The 13,448-nt window shown below is 39.8% G+C and overlaps 1 protein-coding gene across 9 annotated transcripts in view; it reads left to right on the forward strand.

Moving 5' to 3' along the window:
• The window catches only part of SEMA4D (semaphorin 4D), an 83,562-nt gene that overhangs the window by 40,605 nt on the left and 29,509 nt on the right, over positions 1-13,448 (forward strand). The window lies entirely within an intron of this gene.

Here is a 13,448-nt window from a genome sequence, read left to right on the forward strand (position 1 = left end):
CTTGTATTGTTCTCTGTAGTGCTTAATGCAAATCCTGCTAATCAGTGGTGGTTGTTTCTGTTTCAGGTACAAAACACTGAGTCATTGTTACACTAGCTTCCTCAAGTCCTGGTTGACTGGCAGCATCCACTGCGTAGATTGAGTCTGAAAGCTGTGTAAACCCTGGCCTGACTATTGTATTGTCTGCAGAGTGGACTGGTAACTTGACTTTCAGGCCTATAGACTTGCCTTGTCCTCCCTCTGGTGGTGATCAGCCTTCTGCAGTCTCACGGATAAAATTGTCATAGATAGCCTTCTAAAAGTGACATGTTATCCTTTTTAATCCAATAGAGTTTAATCTTTGGACTACGAACAATTGACATTATTGAAATGGGGTTTGACAATATTTTATATTCTCTAAGCATTCTTATTTGCTATTTTCTGTTTAAATTCGGGAAGCTAGCAGCAGAAACAACTCCATGTTCTTCCATAGCCTTGCTGCTATGTAAACCTCTTCCTTTGAGTTTTTGTTTTGGTTAATTCTTCCAGTGTGCTGCAGTAACACACCGAAGTGTTCGCTTTATCTGCTTTAATAGATCACTTTAAAATCTTGTAATCTTATTTGTCTCAATTTCAAGCTGGGAGGGCAAGGATTGGAGGACAGCAGGCTTTGTATTGGATGAGCATTTCACCTGAAAAATACCATTCACCTCTAGGTTGTTTAGTCTCCCTGAGGTGATCCAAATAATGGCACATTTATTCCTTGAAATCATGCATCTTTGCTGCTGGTATCCCAAGAACAGGATATGTGCTTTGCTGCTAAGAGAGTGCTTCTTGATGCTTGTTGGTCTGAAAATTTAGCAGTTGTCCTGGAGGCAAAACTGTGAAGCAGGACCCTGCATAGCAATGGGAGAGAGAAGTCTACCTGACCCTTGCCTTTTCTGGCAGCACAGAAGAGAGTGGATGGTCTGGCATGGGGTCTTTGCTTGCGCTCGCATCTCTCATCAGCAGCTCATGGAAATGGGTTTATGCAGGGCACAGAGTATGGCTGCTAGAAGAACAGATAGAATGCTGCTGAGAGAGTAGGCACTTTTTCCAAGTCTGTCTGCATTCATATGCATGAGATTGTCTCTGCTGGTGGGTGTTTTCTAAGCTTGAGTGTAAGTACTGAAAGTGTGGTTGTACGACCCCCGTGGCAGGTGTGGGTCGTTCGGTGCAGCTGGAAGAGTCTTGTGGTGGTGAAGGAATGGCTGCTAGAATGACATGGCTTTGGTACGTGTCAAGGTGTCTGTGAAAGGAGTGTGGTGAGTGTCTGGGAGATCCTCACAGAGGTGGTTGGAAAGTGGTGGGAAGTGCTCACAAGCTATGCTACCAGCTCCTCAGATTGTTAATGGGATAGTTTAAGATTGTTAATGGGATGTTTATTAAATTTGTTTTCCCCCTGGAACCTTATGAAGTGGCTCAGCAGGAGAGAATTATTTGGCAAGTGACATGAGCATTAAGATGTGTAAGCTGAAAGTAGTGCAAACTTTCACTGAATTGTTGAAATTCTAACTTTTACAAGCGACGTGAAAATCCTCACTAGACAGGCTTCTCACCTTCTCTCTGCTGGGGATACTGAAGTCTTCAAGTCTTTCCGATTAGTAAAATTTGGGGTTTTTTGAGCTGTTGTTGAAGTACCCCACCAAGAAGACGCTTTCCTTGAGTCCACTGTGACATTTCAGTATGCCTCCTGAGCCAGGCTTTCAGCACCAGCCTTAGTGTGCCACAGCAGCTGGTGGAGTGCTCCGCTCAATAGCTGTTTTCCTAGGCATGGTCACCTTCTGTTTTTGCAGTTACCGTGTCCTTCAGAAATGAAGCAGTTGATCCCAGGTTCTTGTACTCCGACGTGGAACTGGCAACTGCACTGTCATGTATCAGTGAAGCTTGAACACAGTGCATGTCTCTGAGAGCTGGAAATGTCCCAGAGCCCTGGGGAGTAGATAAATGCCATTGACGAGCTCTGGGCCATGGATGAAAAAAGACCCATCACCCATGGACTGGTCTGACCAATTTCTAGTCAGCAGCTCATCTTGGTCAGATTGTTTTCAGGACATGTTTTCTCAGGAACTATCCTATGAAGCCTCTCTCTCCTTAGACAGGAAGGATTCCTTTAGGAAATCTTACAAAAAATCCTGTAGTAGGTAGAATGAAACAACCATACTCTGAGAAGCAGCAGGAGATGCACCTTTGGTCCCCTGTGCACCACTAGTAATTAGGAGAATTTACATGACTGTCTGCAAGATGAAACTTCTATATCACTGCTGAAACATATATCAAATAAGCCTAATTCTTTAGTTTGTCGTAAGTTTCTCATTGTCTTGAAGGTTCATTTTGAGCTGTACTTTCAAATGTTAACATTTTAATTTTTTTGTTTCATTCTAACACAAAGGGGGTAAGTAAGGGAGGGCTTTCTTTCCTGCTGAGGGGTTGATGCCGTTTAACATCATCTGAGGTGACACAGCATGACAAGTGTTTTGCCAGCAGTCTTGAGGGAGGGGTCAGCTGTCGTGAAATTGCATTACCATTTTCTGTCACTTAAACGTCGGATATGTCACCAGCTTTTCAGAGCATGTTAGAATTCAAAAAACTTTAGCATATTCTGATACTTTTAAAGTGCCATGGCTCAAAAGAGCTACTGGTGAAGTGCATAATGCCCATTGTGTTAGAAAGATAGAGAAGCTGTTTGAGCATAGATACTCTGGTACCTATATTTTTTCTGCAGAGTGCTAGTTTTAGGCTTTCTCAGAGAGCACTCAGGGGAAGTTTTGTGATCAATAAGGAGCATCTTGTGTTGTGCCTCGAGGTGTGCAGTTGGCTGACCTTGCTTTGTGAGCAGCTTAGGCTACTGCATGCAGACTAGCGCAGTTTCTCATGTGTCACTGAACAACAAATCTGTTGTTAAAGACAGTGTTTTGCCAAGCAGAAATATGTCTGCAGCCTGTAAGAATAAGGAAGCTTAAATGAAGCTTGCTAGCAAACAGTCCAGCAGGAGACAGAATTCTTAGCAACAAGAATAATGAGAACTGTCATTCTGGCCTAAATTGTAGAGGAGCGGTAGCAAAGCAGCTAATACATGGATGTTAATCTGGAGTACTGATTTCAGTCAGTGTGTATACTTGTGGTTACCTTGGATGACTCCTAATACATCTGCAAAAGCTACTTATGAAGAGCAAGCTGATTGTTAGTAGATACACATTCTCAGTGCAAGTGTGCACATCCTGTAGGAAACTTGAAGATTAGTGATTTCCAATTTCTAAAAAATGTTTTTTGAATTCAAAGAAGCCTAGATAATAATTTGCTGGAAAGAAAACTGTATATCAGAAGTCACTCCACAAATAAATAACATTACCTGGCTGGGTTCACATTTTGATAATGGGACATTGTTTTGGTTTTTTTTGTTACAAAGTCTTGCAATACTTGAAATCTAATATTCCAATTGTAGAAAATTGGGGAAAATGTCTTGGGAGAAGGAGAAGGAAGCCAGTGGTTAGTAAGAATCATTTGTTTGTTTTCTGTATTAAGTCTTCTCTTATCAAACAAAAATAAAAATCAAAACCAGCAGACCCAAAACAAACCACTAGACTTTTAGCAAATGAGCTGCATAACAATCAAACTTTAAATTTAGAAAATTAATACATCTGTAAGGAACTTTAACCTTGAAAGTTTAATTGATTTGAATTTATGTAGAAGGATGATTTTTTTTTTCTTTGTAGAAAGGGCCCATTGATTTTATAGGCTGTATAGAGGCTTTTGTTTGTTTCTTGCTTTATTAAGCACACTTTAGAAGAAAAGGATATTTTGCAGTGTAGGATGACACTGGGAATATAGACAAGGTATCTCTTGAGTACTGTCTCTGCTTGTTCTGGGTGGTGCAGCAAAGAAAAGGGATATAGAAGTCTCAAGGATATTCTTCTTTGCACACTTTCTGGCAATGTGTTACCAATATCTTGATGACCTCAGAAAGTTGGAAAAGGATACAGAGAAGCAGCTAACAGCTTGAACACCTCTGCAGAATCTGGTTCACAAGTAACATTAATTGCCACTGAATTCTCTGACATATCTATCTTGTTTGGGATTAACTTTTGCATTTGGTTTAGCTTAACCTAATTTTTCCACTCTGACATTTGAAATGTGAAAGCTCTGAGTGTTCTAGGGTGAGAATCTCTGGTTTGAGATAAGACATGAATGGTGGTTGCTGTGGAATTTGGAGGTCAGCGTTGCCAAGGAAGGCTTTGTTTCTCTGTTGAGCCCTAAACCTTGGAGGAAGCACATAAATCTAATCTTGCCCATAATGCCTCCCTGTAATTTTCCAGTTCTGCTTTTCTGTAATACTAAAACCCCTCAAAATTTAGCTTTCAATGGCTAGAAACGTGTAATTACCTGTTTCGTCAACGAAGTTTGAGGCAGAACCTCTGTGGTGTACATATCTTCTATCTTTCCTGTTAAAATATCTATAATGATAGTGCAAACAAGGTTTCCAAAGTTAATCATCGAGTATTATAATGACTCTCTCTGCAGCATTTCATTTGGCATAAGAAAAAGCTCATTTTAGGCTTTGCAGGAGTTAAAATCCCAGTAATGCTCATGAGAATGTTTTGCAAGCAAAGCTTCTATTAATCCTGTTCCTGACATGCTCACCCATAATTTGATGTGAAACCTGAAGCACTTGCACTGAAAGATCTGCACCTGTGTTTTAAGATGTACAGAAAGCAGTAATACGGGCACAAACTGATAACCCAGTTACTAGGTAAAGGTCAAAATGACCTTTGCATTATTAATATCAACACAAGGGTTGTATTGAGGCAGGAGCAGTTATGATTGATGCTCTATAACCCCACAGAATAGATGTAACAGCACGTGATTAACCACTGCATTTGTGAAAGACATCCCAAAGTCAGAGGATTTAGTTGTTTTGGTTTGGGGTTTTTTTTTTTTCAAACTCCAGAGTCAGTCATTGTTGAGTTGTTGCTGACTGAATTTTGCTTATGTTTAACAAGTTCTGTTCTGAGCAAATATTTTTGTATTTGCTGGTATCTATAATTTCTTTGTATATCTTATAGCTGAAAAAACAGCAAAGGTTAGTAGTGAGCAATGGTGAAATAATCTAAGGATGATTTGTAAAATCCATGTCTGTGCTGTGTGTGAAAAGCACTAGCAACTTATTTCAGAAGAATGGTTCTGTTACTTTTCAGCATAAAAAATGATGCAGGGGTTTTAACACAGTAAAAATGATAATTCATTTCTGACCTAGCAGAATCTCAAATACAGCTAAATCCCAAACCTTTTAAAATGCTTGCTACTGAAGCTGCCTGTATTAGCTATATCTGTTAGAGTGAAATGCTGATTTCTTAAATTTCAAGGCTATTTTACTGTATTTCTGTGGTGCTGACAAGAAAACAAGCATTGGATTTTGCAAGAGATCATCTCTTGACGAGATCTCAGCTATTTAAAATTACTTTTGCTGTGTGTGGTGAATTCTGAATTTTGATCCTAGACCTCATATGTCCTGTTTTGAGTGAGATAGGCTGGGACATGCAGTTGTGCCATGTGGATGCTAGCTTTGGAACAGGCTGCAGGGAGCTGCAGAAACTGCAGGCCCATGGCCTCTCAGTCCTGCCTGAGAAGCTAGCCTGAGAATTCAAAGGAGGATTTCAAAACAATCCTCAGAGACAGAAAACAACTGCCAGGTGCTGTTTGTCTGTTCCTTGTTTCTCCTTGCAGGAGGGAGTCAGGGGGGCAGAGTGGCCCTGACCAATGATGGTGATGTAGCACTTTGCTAACCAATAGGAGTTTCCTTTCTGTACTTTCCACGTATCTGTCTATAAGACAGGCTGAAGCAATAAACTAGAGGAATTCTCCTGTTGAGACTCCCTTGAGAGTTTGTGTCGTTCTTTCTAGCCGTTCCCAATCGGAACGACAGTGCCATGATATGTGATCTTTGCCAGTCCTTAGCGAGAGTGGAGTTTGGTAAATATGCAAGCAAATGTAACAGCAGCATGCTTGTGGCCAGGGCTTAAGCTGATGAGAAGGAATTGCGGGTGCTTACCACTGGCAGAATAAAGTTGTGTTCATAATGACGTTTGCAGCAGAAGAGCAGTATGTACTCTAGGGGAAGTGGTGTTACCCTTGGGTGGACTTTTGTCTTCTCAACATCTTTTCCAGCAGGCAGTCCTGCAGAAAGCTTTGTACCTGGTGGGTGCTGTACAGCATTAGAGGGGAGAGCTACGGTGTTTGTCACAGGCCTGGTCTTACACAGCCCTCAGACTTTCAGGGTTTTCTTTTATGGACCAAGATGTCCATCATCTCTTCCTCACTTTTTTTTTTTTTTTTTTTTTTTTTTTAAATTTTGGTCCTGAAATAAAGCAAGGAGGACTTGGAGTGAGTCAAACACTTGCCACTCCCATTTTCTTTTCCTCTGCCCCAGGAAGGCCCAGACTTAATGTCTCCCTTAGTATTGTGCTTACATTCCATCTGCCACCAGCTAGCATGGCTGCTGAAAGGGACACTATGTGTAGATTTAAACTCCCTTGATCCAGCACCTCCCCAAAGTGGATTTTTAGCCTGTGGAAGTTGGTCAGTTGACCTCCCAGTGGTGTAGGTCTGGGTGGGGAGTTGCAGATGGAGACCAGAGGACACAAGTGGCCAGAGGCAGGATGGTTTAAGTGAGCAGGCTGGACGCCTTGAATCTGTGAGGAAGAAGAGCACTTTTCTTGCTTGTTTTCCCCAGCCCCATTTTGGGGACCCAGAGGATGATTGTTTTAAGCCATTCATCCTGGCACATTGCTAAATTTATGATGAGTGTCTTAAAACTCAGACATAAGTGTCTTAAAACTCAGACATTCATGTAATTCATCAGCTGGTGTCTAGGACCTAGAGAGCCTAAATAGCTGTTTAAACAAGTGTGAGTTACCTCATCCTGCAAGTGGGATACTGCTGGAGAAAGAGGAAAAAAATTGTTACCTTGTGGTAGACCAGATTGGAGAGCTGAGAATGTCAGACTCTACTTGTGTCAGTGCAATGGAACTTGAAAAACTGCATTGCTTCTTTATGCTGTTGATGTGGTATCTGAAAGTAGAGCTTCACATTTGTTGTCTGAAAGTCACTAAGAAAGAATGGGTATGGAAAGTAAAAATGTTTCTGTTTTTTTCATTAATGCAAGGGTAAGGAGACCTGAGGGAAATTACCAGTTTTATAGTATGTTGTTGTTAATTCTTTCTTCTGTATCAGGTTTTCAGTAGAAATAAGTTTAGAAGCCAAGACTTTGTTTGCTTTGAAAAGATTCCCTATATGACTTTGTCTCATAAATAAGTGACAGGAAAAAAGGAATTGATATTTTGTGTTAGTCTTAACATCCCGGTCTCTGTCATATGGAAACCTGAACAGTGAAACTTGCTGCTGAAAAAGCATCTAATAAAACAAGCAGCACATGCACAGAGGCACTGGCTTCAGCTTGGAGCTGTGGAAAGAGAATGGAGAGCATTTGATAGTGACTCTTCAGCTAACTGCCATAGAAATACAATTAATTGAGGAAAAAGCATTTTGAAGGATGTTTTTACTGCACCACCTTCAACGCATGTAATGCCAGATGGAGAGAAAATTGTACAGGTTTTACTGTTCAGGCAGCATGATTCATGACAAATGCAGTGCTGGATGTGTGTTTTTGGCAGTAGAAGCAGCTCTGTGGAGGGACAGGTAAAGCACTGGGAGTGGTGATGCTTCCATCCCCTCACTGCATCCAAAACTAAGAACTCAAAATTATTATCACAGACCCGTTTGGCATTTTGTTTCTGTAGTTCTTCATCCCAAATGCAACTGGGAATGTGGTGTGGGTAGATTCAAAAATGTATGAATTTCTTGTGATCCATTCTGGTCTTCTTGCTGTATTGAATGGGCATGTTTTTGTCACGCTATCAAGTGTTGTCCTAACCAGTTCTAATGACACTCTCCTGATGGGAAAGATGGGAAGATAGTTTCAAAGTGGCATGTGTAATGTTTCAGAGTTGTAATGCATTATAGCAAGATAAATATACTCAGAACTAGAACAAATTTTACCTGTTCATAAGTCAGAAATGCCCTTGCATAACTTGTGATGCTTGAGGAAATCCCTTTTTATAGCGTTTTAGGGGTTTTTTTTGGACATGAACAGTTTTGTTTTGGTTTAACAAAAAATGGCTGCATTCCACCTGTGAATTTTAATTGGAATTTTTTTAATAGTAAATACTGCTGCAAGGTTCAATTTCTGATTTTTATATAGCCAAAGACAGTAAAGTTTTGTTTTTGTTACTTCTTCACTGTTTTGAATAACTTGGTTCAAATTCCCTACTTCAGCAACCTTGTGCAGCTCCCTCAGGGAGGCTGTGTGCTGTCTTACACAACTAGGGAGCTAGCTCTGCCTCCTTGAACTGAAGTTGCCTGTTTCTTCCAGCACAGAATATTCTTATAAGAACATATTCTTATGATGGACAGGTAACCTCTTCCAAGGCTTCTCTTTAGGGCAAAAAATGTTTTGCTGAGCAGTTGAAGAAATACTGGTTTGTAATTTTATGTGTTGAGGTGAAAATTTCTCCCCTTCTTCCTTCTCTTCCACTTAATGGTAAATAAAAAAAAAAAAAAGGAAGGCAGTGTTTTGAACATGTTTTTATTTAAAGCTAGTTTAAAGCTGTTTTTGTATGGTGTTTTCTCATTGTTAGTGTCCCTCAGCAGTGCATGGCGTTGACAGTGTTCTCAGTGGGCAAGCTTGGCCCAAAGATGCTTTGGTACTGAAAACTGCTGCTGTGTGGAAAAGGTAGTTGTTGTATTTGCCTCCTCTGAGAGTCATGAAACTTCAGGGTATAGAACCTGCCAGTAGCTAGCATATTTTGTTAAAAACTGGCTTGAAAGCCTTAAAAACTAGAATCTGATACTGAATAACTGGGTTTTTCTGCACTGTTTTCTAAATTTAAATAATCTAAACTGTAATTTCTAAAGAATGTGCAAGAGTCTTCATGTCCTTTCCTTGCCTGTTTTTTTTTGTAGCTGTTGTTTGTTTGGTGTTTTTTTTGTTGTTGTTTTTTGTTTCATTGTTGTTGTTTTGTTTGAGAAAGGGCCATTTTCCCCTTTTTCCCTTCTTTCCCAAGGCAAGAGAGAAAAATATCAGGGCAGCATTGAAAAACAGTAAATATGAAACATTGTGAAATGTAGGTGTTTTGTAATCTGTGTTCAGATAACTCTTAAACATGTTCAGACTGTCACCTGTAAACACTGCTAATTCAGTTTATGTAAAGAATCCAGAAAAGTAAAACCAGGAAATACTGTAGTATTAAATAGTTGAAAAGCAACTAAAGTTCTCTGAAAGTGACAAAATATTTGATTTAAGCTATTAAGAAAGCAGGTGGTATAATACAGCATGTTGGTCTTAGTTTTAGCTTTCCTGGGTTGGCGTGTTGTCAGAATGAATACGGAAATAGGTAACTTATTAATATTAGGAGGAGTTTCCCCATAATTGGCAGCTGATGGTCTTTCGGGTAAGATGTGTTTTTGTGGGTTTTTGAGGGCTTTTTAGCCCTTGATTTTCTTTTAGGGACCTTAAAGAACATCTGATAAAGAACATTAATGAAAAAGAACATTAATTCAGAAGCTAGACTTTCATTTTCTGTTACTTTTCATTGAATACCAAGAGTAAGATTTGGAGGCTTATCTGCTGTTTCTTCATGTGCAGGTTTTTTAACCAGCAAATAATTTCCGGGATTGCTCCTTTTCTTATGGAAGGAAAAGGAGACATGGATTACATGGGATTTTATAACAAGAGGAGCAGTAATTGTCTCCTTAATATTGATCTTGTTGAAGTAGAAAAATTACTGAATGTGGAGGTGGGTTGCAGTGATCTCTGCTCTCCCAAGACTTACGTTTGTTCATTGACCAGAATATTCTAGTGTTGCTTTTGCATTTTCTTCCCTAAGCAAAGGCTGTGTGAATACATAAAGATTTCTACGTATCCTTGAAGTGGTGGCTTAAAAAGATTAATCTGAAGCAAAAGTACTGGTTACTTGTTACTTTCTCTTTGAATTTGTGCATCCTTGTTTCTTCTCACATGTGGCTGTTGGTTTCACAAAGTTGTGTTGGTGTTCTCTTGCTTTATTGGAATTTGATTTAGAATCACTACCATTTTTTTAAATTAAAATACTCTTGTGTTGATATTTGTACGGTATTGTGACTGTACAGTAATTTGTACATTGTAATACTGTTGAGTATTGTAACTGGAAGAAGGCTGAAATTGTGAAACCCACTCAAACCCTTTCCTGAAAAAGGGCTGGGATGCACAGATACTATCATGAAAGCTCCTGCTGAGTTTTATGGACGCTAAGTTGCTCAGCTACAGATTTTCTCAATATCCTTAAAAACAGAGAAGCTCTCATCATGGCAGTAGCTGGGCCCAGCCTTGATATTTTTATTTTGCCATTGGGATACAGGAGGCATTTGTAGCTCTCTGCCACCAGTTTAGTCTCTACATTTTTCTTGGCTTTTTTGAAGATGCTTGTGAGATCTGAGGAGTGCTGAGGTGACAGGAATTAAAATGGAAGATCCCAGCAGAGTTTGGGCTAGATAGAGATGTTTTTTTCAAGACCTAACAGAGCTTTTTTTACTTCATTATTTCAGAACAAGGTTTAGCACTGGCTTCTACTTCAGTTTGAAGCTCATGTTCTTATTTTTCCTGTAATGTTTAGAAAAAGTAGAGGGGTGTTGATAGGCCAGTGGGTGGGTCTGTGAAATAAAGATGTTTTTATGAAAAATAAACTTTGAAGGCAGGAAAGAGCAAAAAACATAAGAGCTTTGCTCTCAAGTATTTTATCCCATTTGTTACTTAATTTTTCACCCGCTGTATCTTGCATAGGTGGTTAGCAGGTATAATCACCAGCCCCATCCAGAGTGGGTGGAGGCAGTGTCAGCAGCAGTTATTTTAGTGTCTCAGATCAATTATTTAAATATAGTGATGGTAATATGCACTGTTCTTGAAGTTTGTAGTCTGGCCTACCTTTTCATGTAATTGAAAACTCTAAAAACACACATAGCATTTACAGGAAAGTTCTTAGTGACAGACCCTGTCTGTGGCCAACTGTCTGTGCAGTCTTACTCATAGCTATATGTTGGCTTTATTGCGGCTTCCATGTTTTAAAATAGTTTTTCTAAGACAGTATGTATAGGTTGCGGCTGACTTGAGACAGAGGTAGCAAATACAGCTCTAGTTGTGATCTTCAAGGTATTTACCTGGAAATGGTATTTCACTAAGGCTGCTGTATAGTGCTGTAACACTAGAAATGTTCCCGAACTTATAATTTGGCTCCATGGGCTCCCAAAAAGACTTCCAAGTAAATTTGTTTATAATCTAGTTCTCTCGAATTTCCTTTCTTCTTCTCTTCATTTAGAATCACTAGGACCTGATTACAGCAGGTGTGTGCTTGAATAGAAAATGAAAGAAATGCTTCTCATCTGGATGGAAATTGATGTGCAGAAGGAAAAGTAGTATGTTAGTTGTTCTTTGGATTTTTTTTTTGTTTGTTTTGTTTTTTGTTTTTTAAAAGCAAGTAGGATGTGACAGCCAGAAGTACCTTATAATACATTAATGTGGTTTGGAATTTGACAGATTAGAAGGTCTTCAAATAAATAAAGTGTATACAAAGACACATATGTGAAGGACTGTGGATCTTTTATGAAAAATTTTGTTAAGGTGACTATCCTTTTATTCTACATAATGTATTCCAGGCTGTCTTTCATTTATAATCCAGTAGGTGTTTTCTTTAATCTTTGAAGACTTAGTCACAGTTGTCAAAATAATGAGCTGTTCATGGTGTAATTTTTCTCCCCAAGCTTAAGTAATTGTTGCCAGAAGAAACAATTAGAGGTTTTTTTTCCCCATAAGTTTAAACTTAAGTACTCATAAAACCTGACAGGGTGTAAGGTTTGTTAAGGAGCTCCTGCAGTGCCTGCTGTAAAGGATCACCTGTGAGGTTTGGGTCAAACAAGAGCACCTGAAGGATGTCTGCCAACCTGCAGTGCTTACATGGATGTTTAATTTCATACTCAAATCCTAGCTGGATTAAAAGGCTTAATTATGTCACTGCTTCTGGCAAGCTGGGAGCAGTTACTCATGTGTGTAGCATGACTACAGGTGGTGTCTTGACAGGCAGCCAGTGGCGGTATGACCACAGGAGAAGAATGAGCCCCTCCTTGCAAACCACACTGCACCTTAGCCCAGCCACCCTCTCACCCAGCCCCTGGGCTTCTCTGCCAGAAACAATGATGGTTAGTGGCCCCTTCCCAAGGACCACACTGAGGAGAGATGGACTGCTCTTGGGAGCAGAGCTTGGAAGTCCTAGCAGCTCATCTGCCTCTTACCATCTCCATAGAGATCCAGAGGCTGGCGGAGGGGTGGCCTGACCTCCAGCCATCTGCCATCTGTCTTTCAGTTCCCAGTGACCTGAGATCATAGTTCAGAAACACAGCTATTTGCAGAGACTTGAAAACCTCCATGTCAGGCTGTTTAAAGTAAGCCAGGAAAGTATAAAGGTCAGCTGATTCGCTGCTAGGCTTTTCAGAGGAGTTTCATACCTACTGTAGATATTAATTTAGATGCAAGTGCTTTGTTACAGTGAAAGTGCTTGTACAAACTATAGGCTGCTGGAAGCTCTTTTCTCAAGAGAGGCAAAAGAAAATTTTCTTAAGGTACCTGCAGCTAAATTAGATTATTATCATTTGGTCTGGAATATTTTGTAAATTTTACCCATTCATTTAAATACTGAGTAGCTACAGCCATAGAGATGATCTGGTGTTCAGATGCCTTGTGGAGAAATTCATAATTGATCAGGTGATTTGCGGTTTGCCTGCTCTGGTTTGTTTTCAACAGAATTAAAGGTGGATGGGGTTTTTTACATCAAAATTCAGTTGCATTCGGCTACTGTTTTGTGAAAAGCAGCTGTCTAGTAATAAAATAGATGGGTAATGGATTTTCATGGGGTATCTTGTTGAAAAATGATTGTGGGGAGAATCAGACTACCTTGCCCTCTTTATACAGCCCAAAATACCCAAAAGATACTGAAAATACTGTTTTGTTAGCAAAAGTGAGTTTGATTTAGCTGTTTGATGCCTTTTACAATACTGGTAGCCACAAAACATGCACTGTTGAAGATCTCTGGAAAAGACTCTGTAAAGACTCTCCCTTAGAGACCTGCAGTAATGAGCTGCGTCTTCTAATTTTCTCTAGCTTGTTTCTTATGAGGCCTCCATCTTCTGACTCATTATAATCTTCTGGAACAAGAAGGAAGCCTTGAGAAGTGCAATGTTAGGTGCACCATCTTACCACTTGCATCTGTGGGAACCCCTTTCCCACTGACTGATGTGAAATCTACTTCAGACGCTCAGTGACTTGCATTTAAGAAACACTATCTTTTCAC

The sequence above is a fragment of the Cyanistes caeruleus genome, chromosome Z, assembly GCF_971803275.1.
Source record: "Cyanistes caeruleus chromosome Z, bCyaCae1.hap1.1, whole genome shotgun sequence".
NCBI classification, from domain to species: domain Eukaryota; kingdom Metazoa; phylum Chordata; class Aves; order Passeriformes; family Paridae; genus Cyanistes; species Cyanistes caeruleus.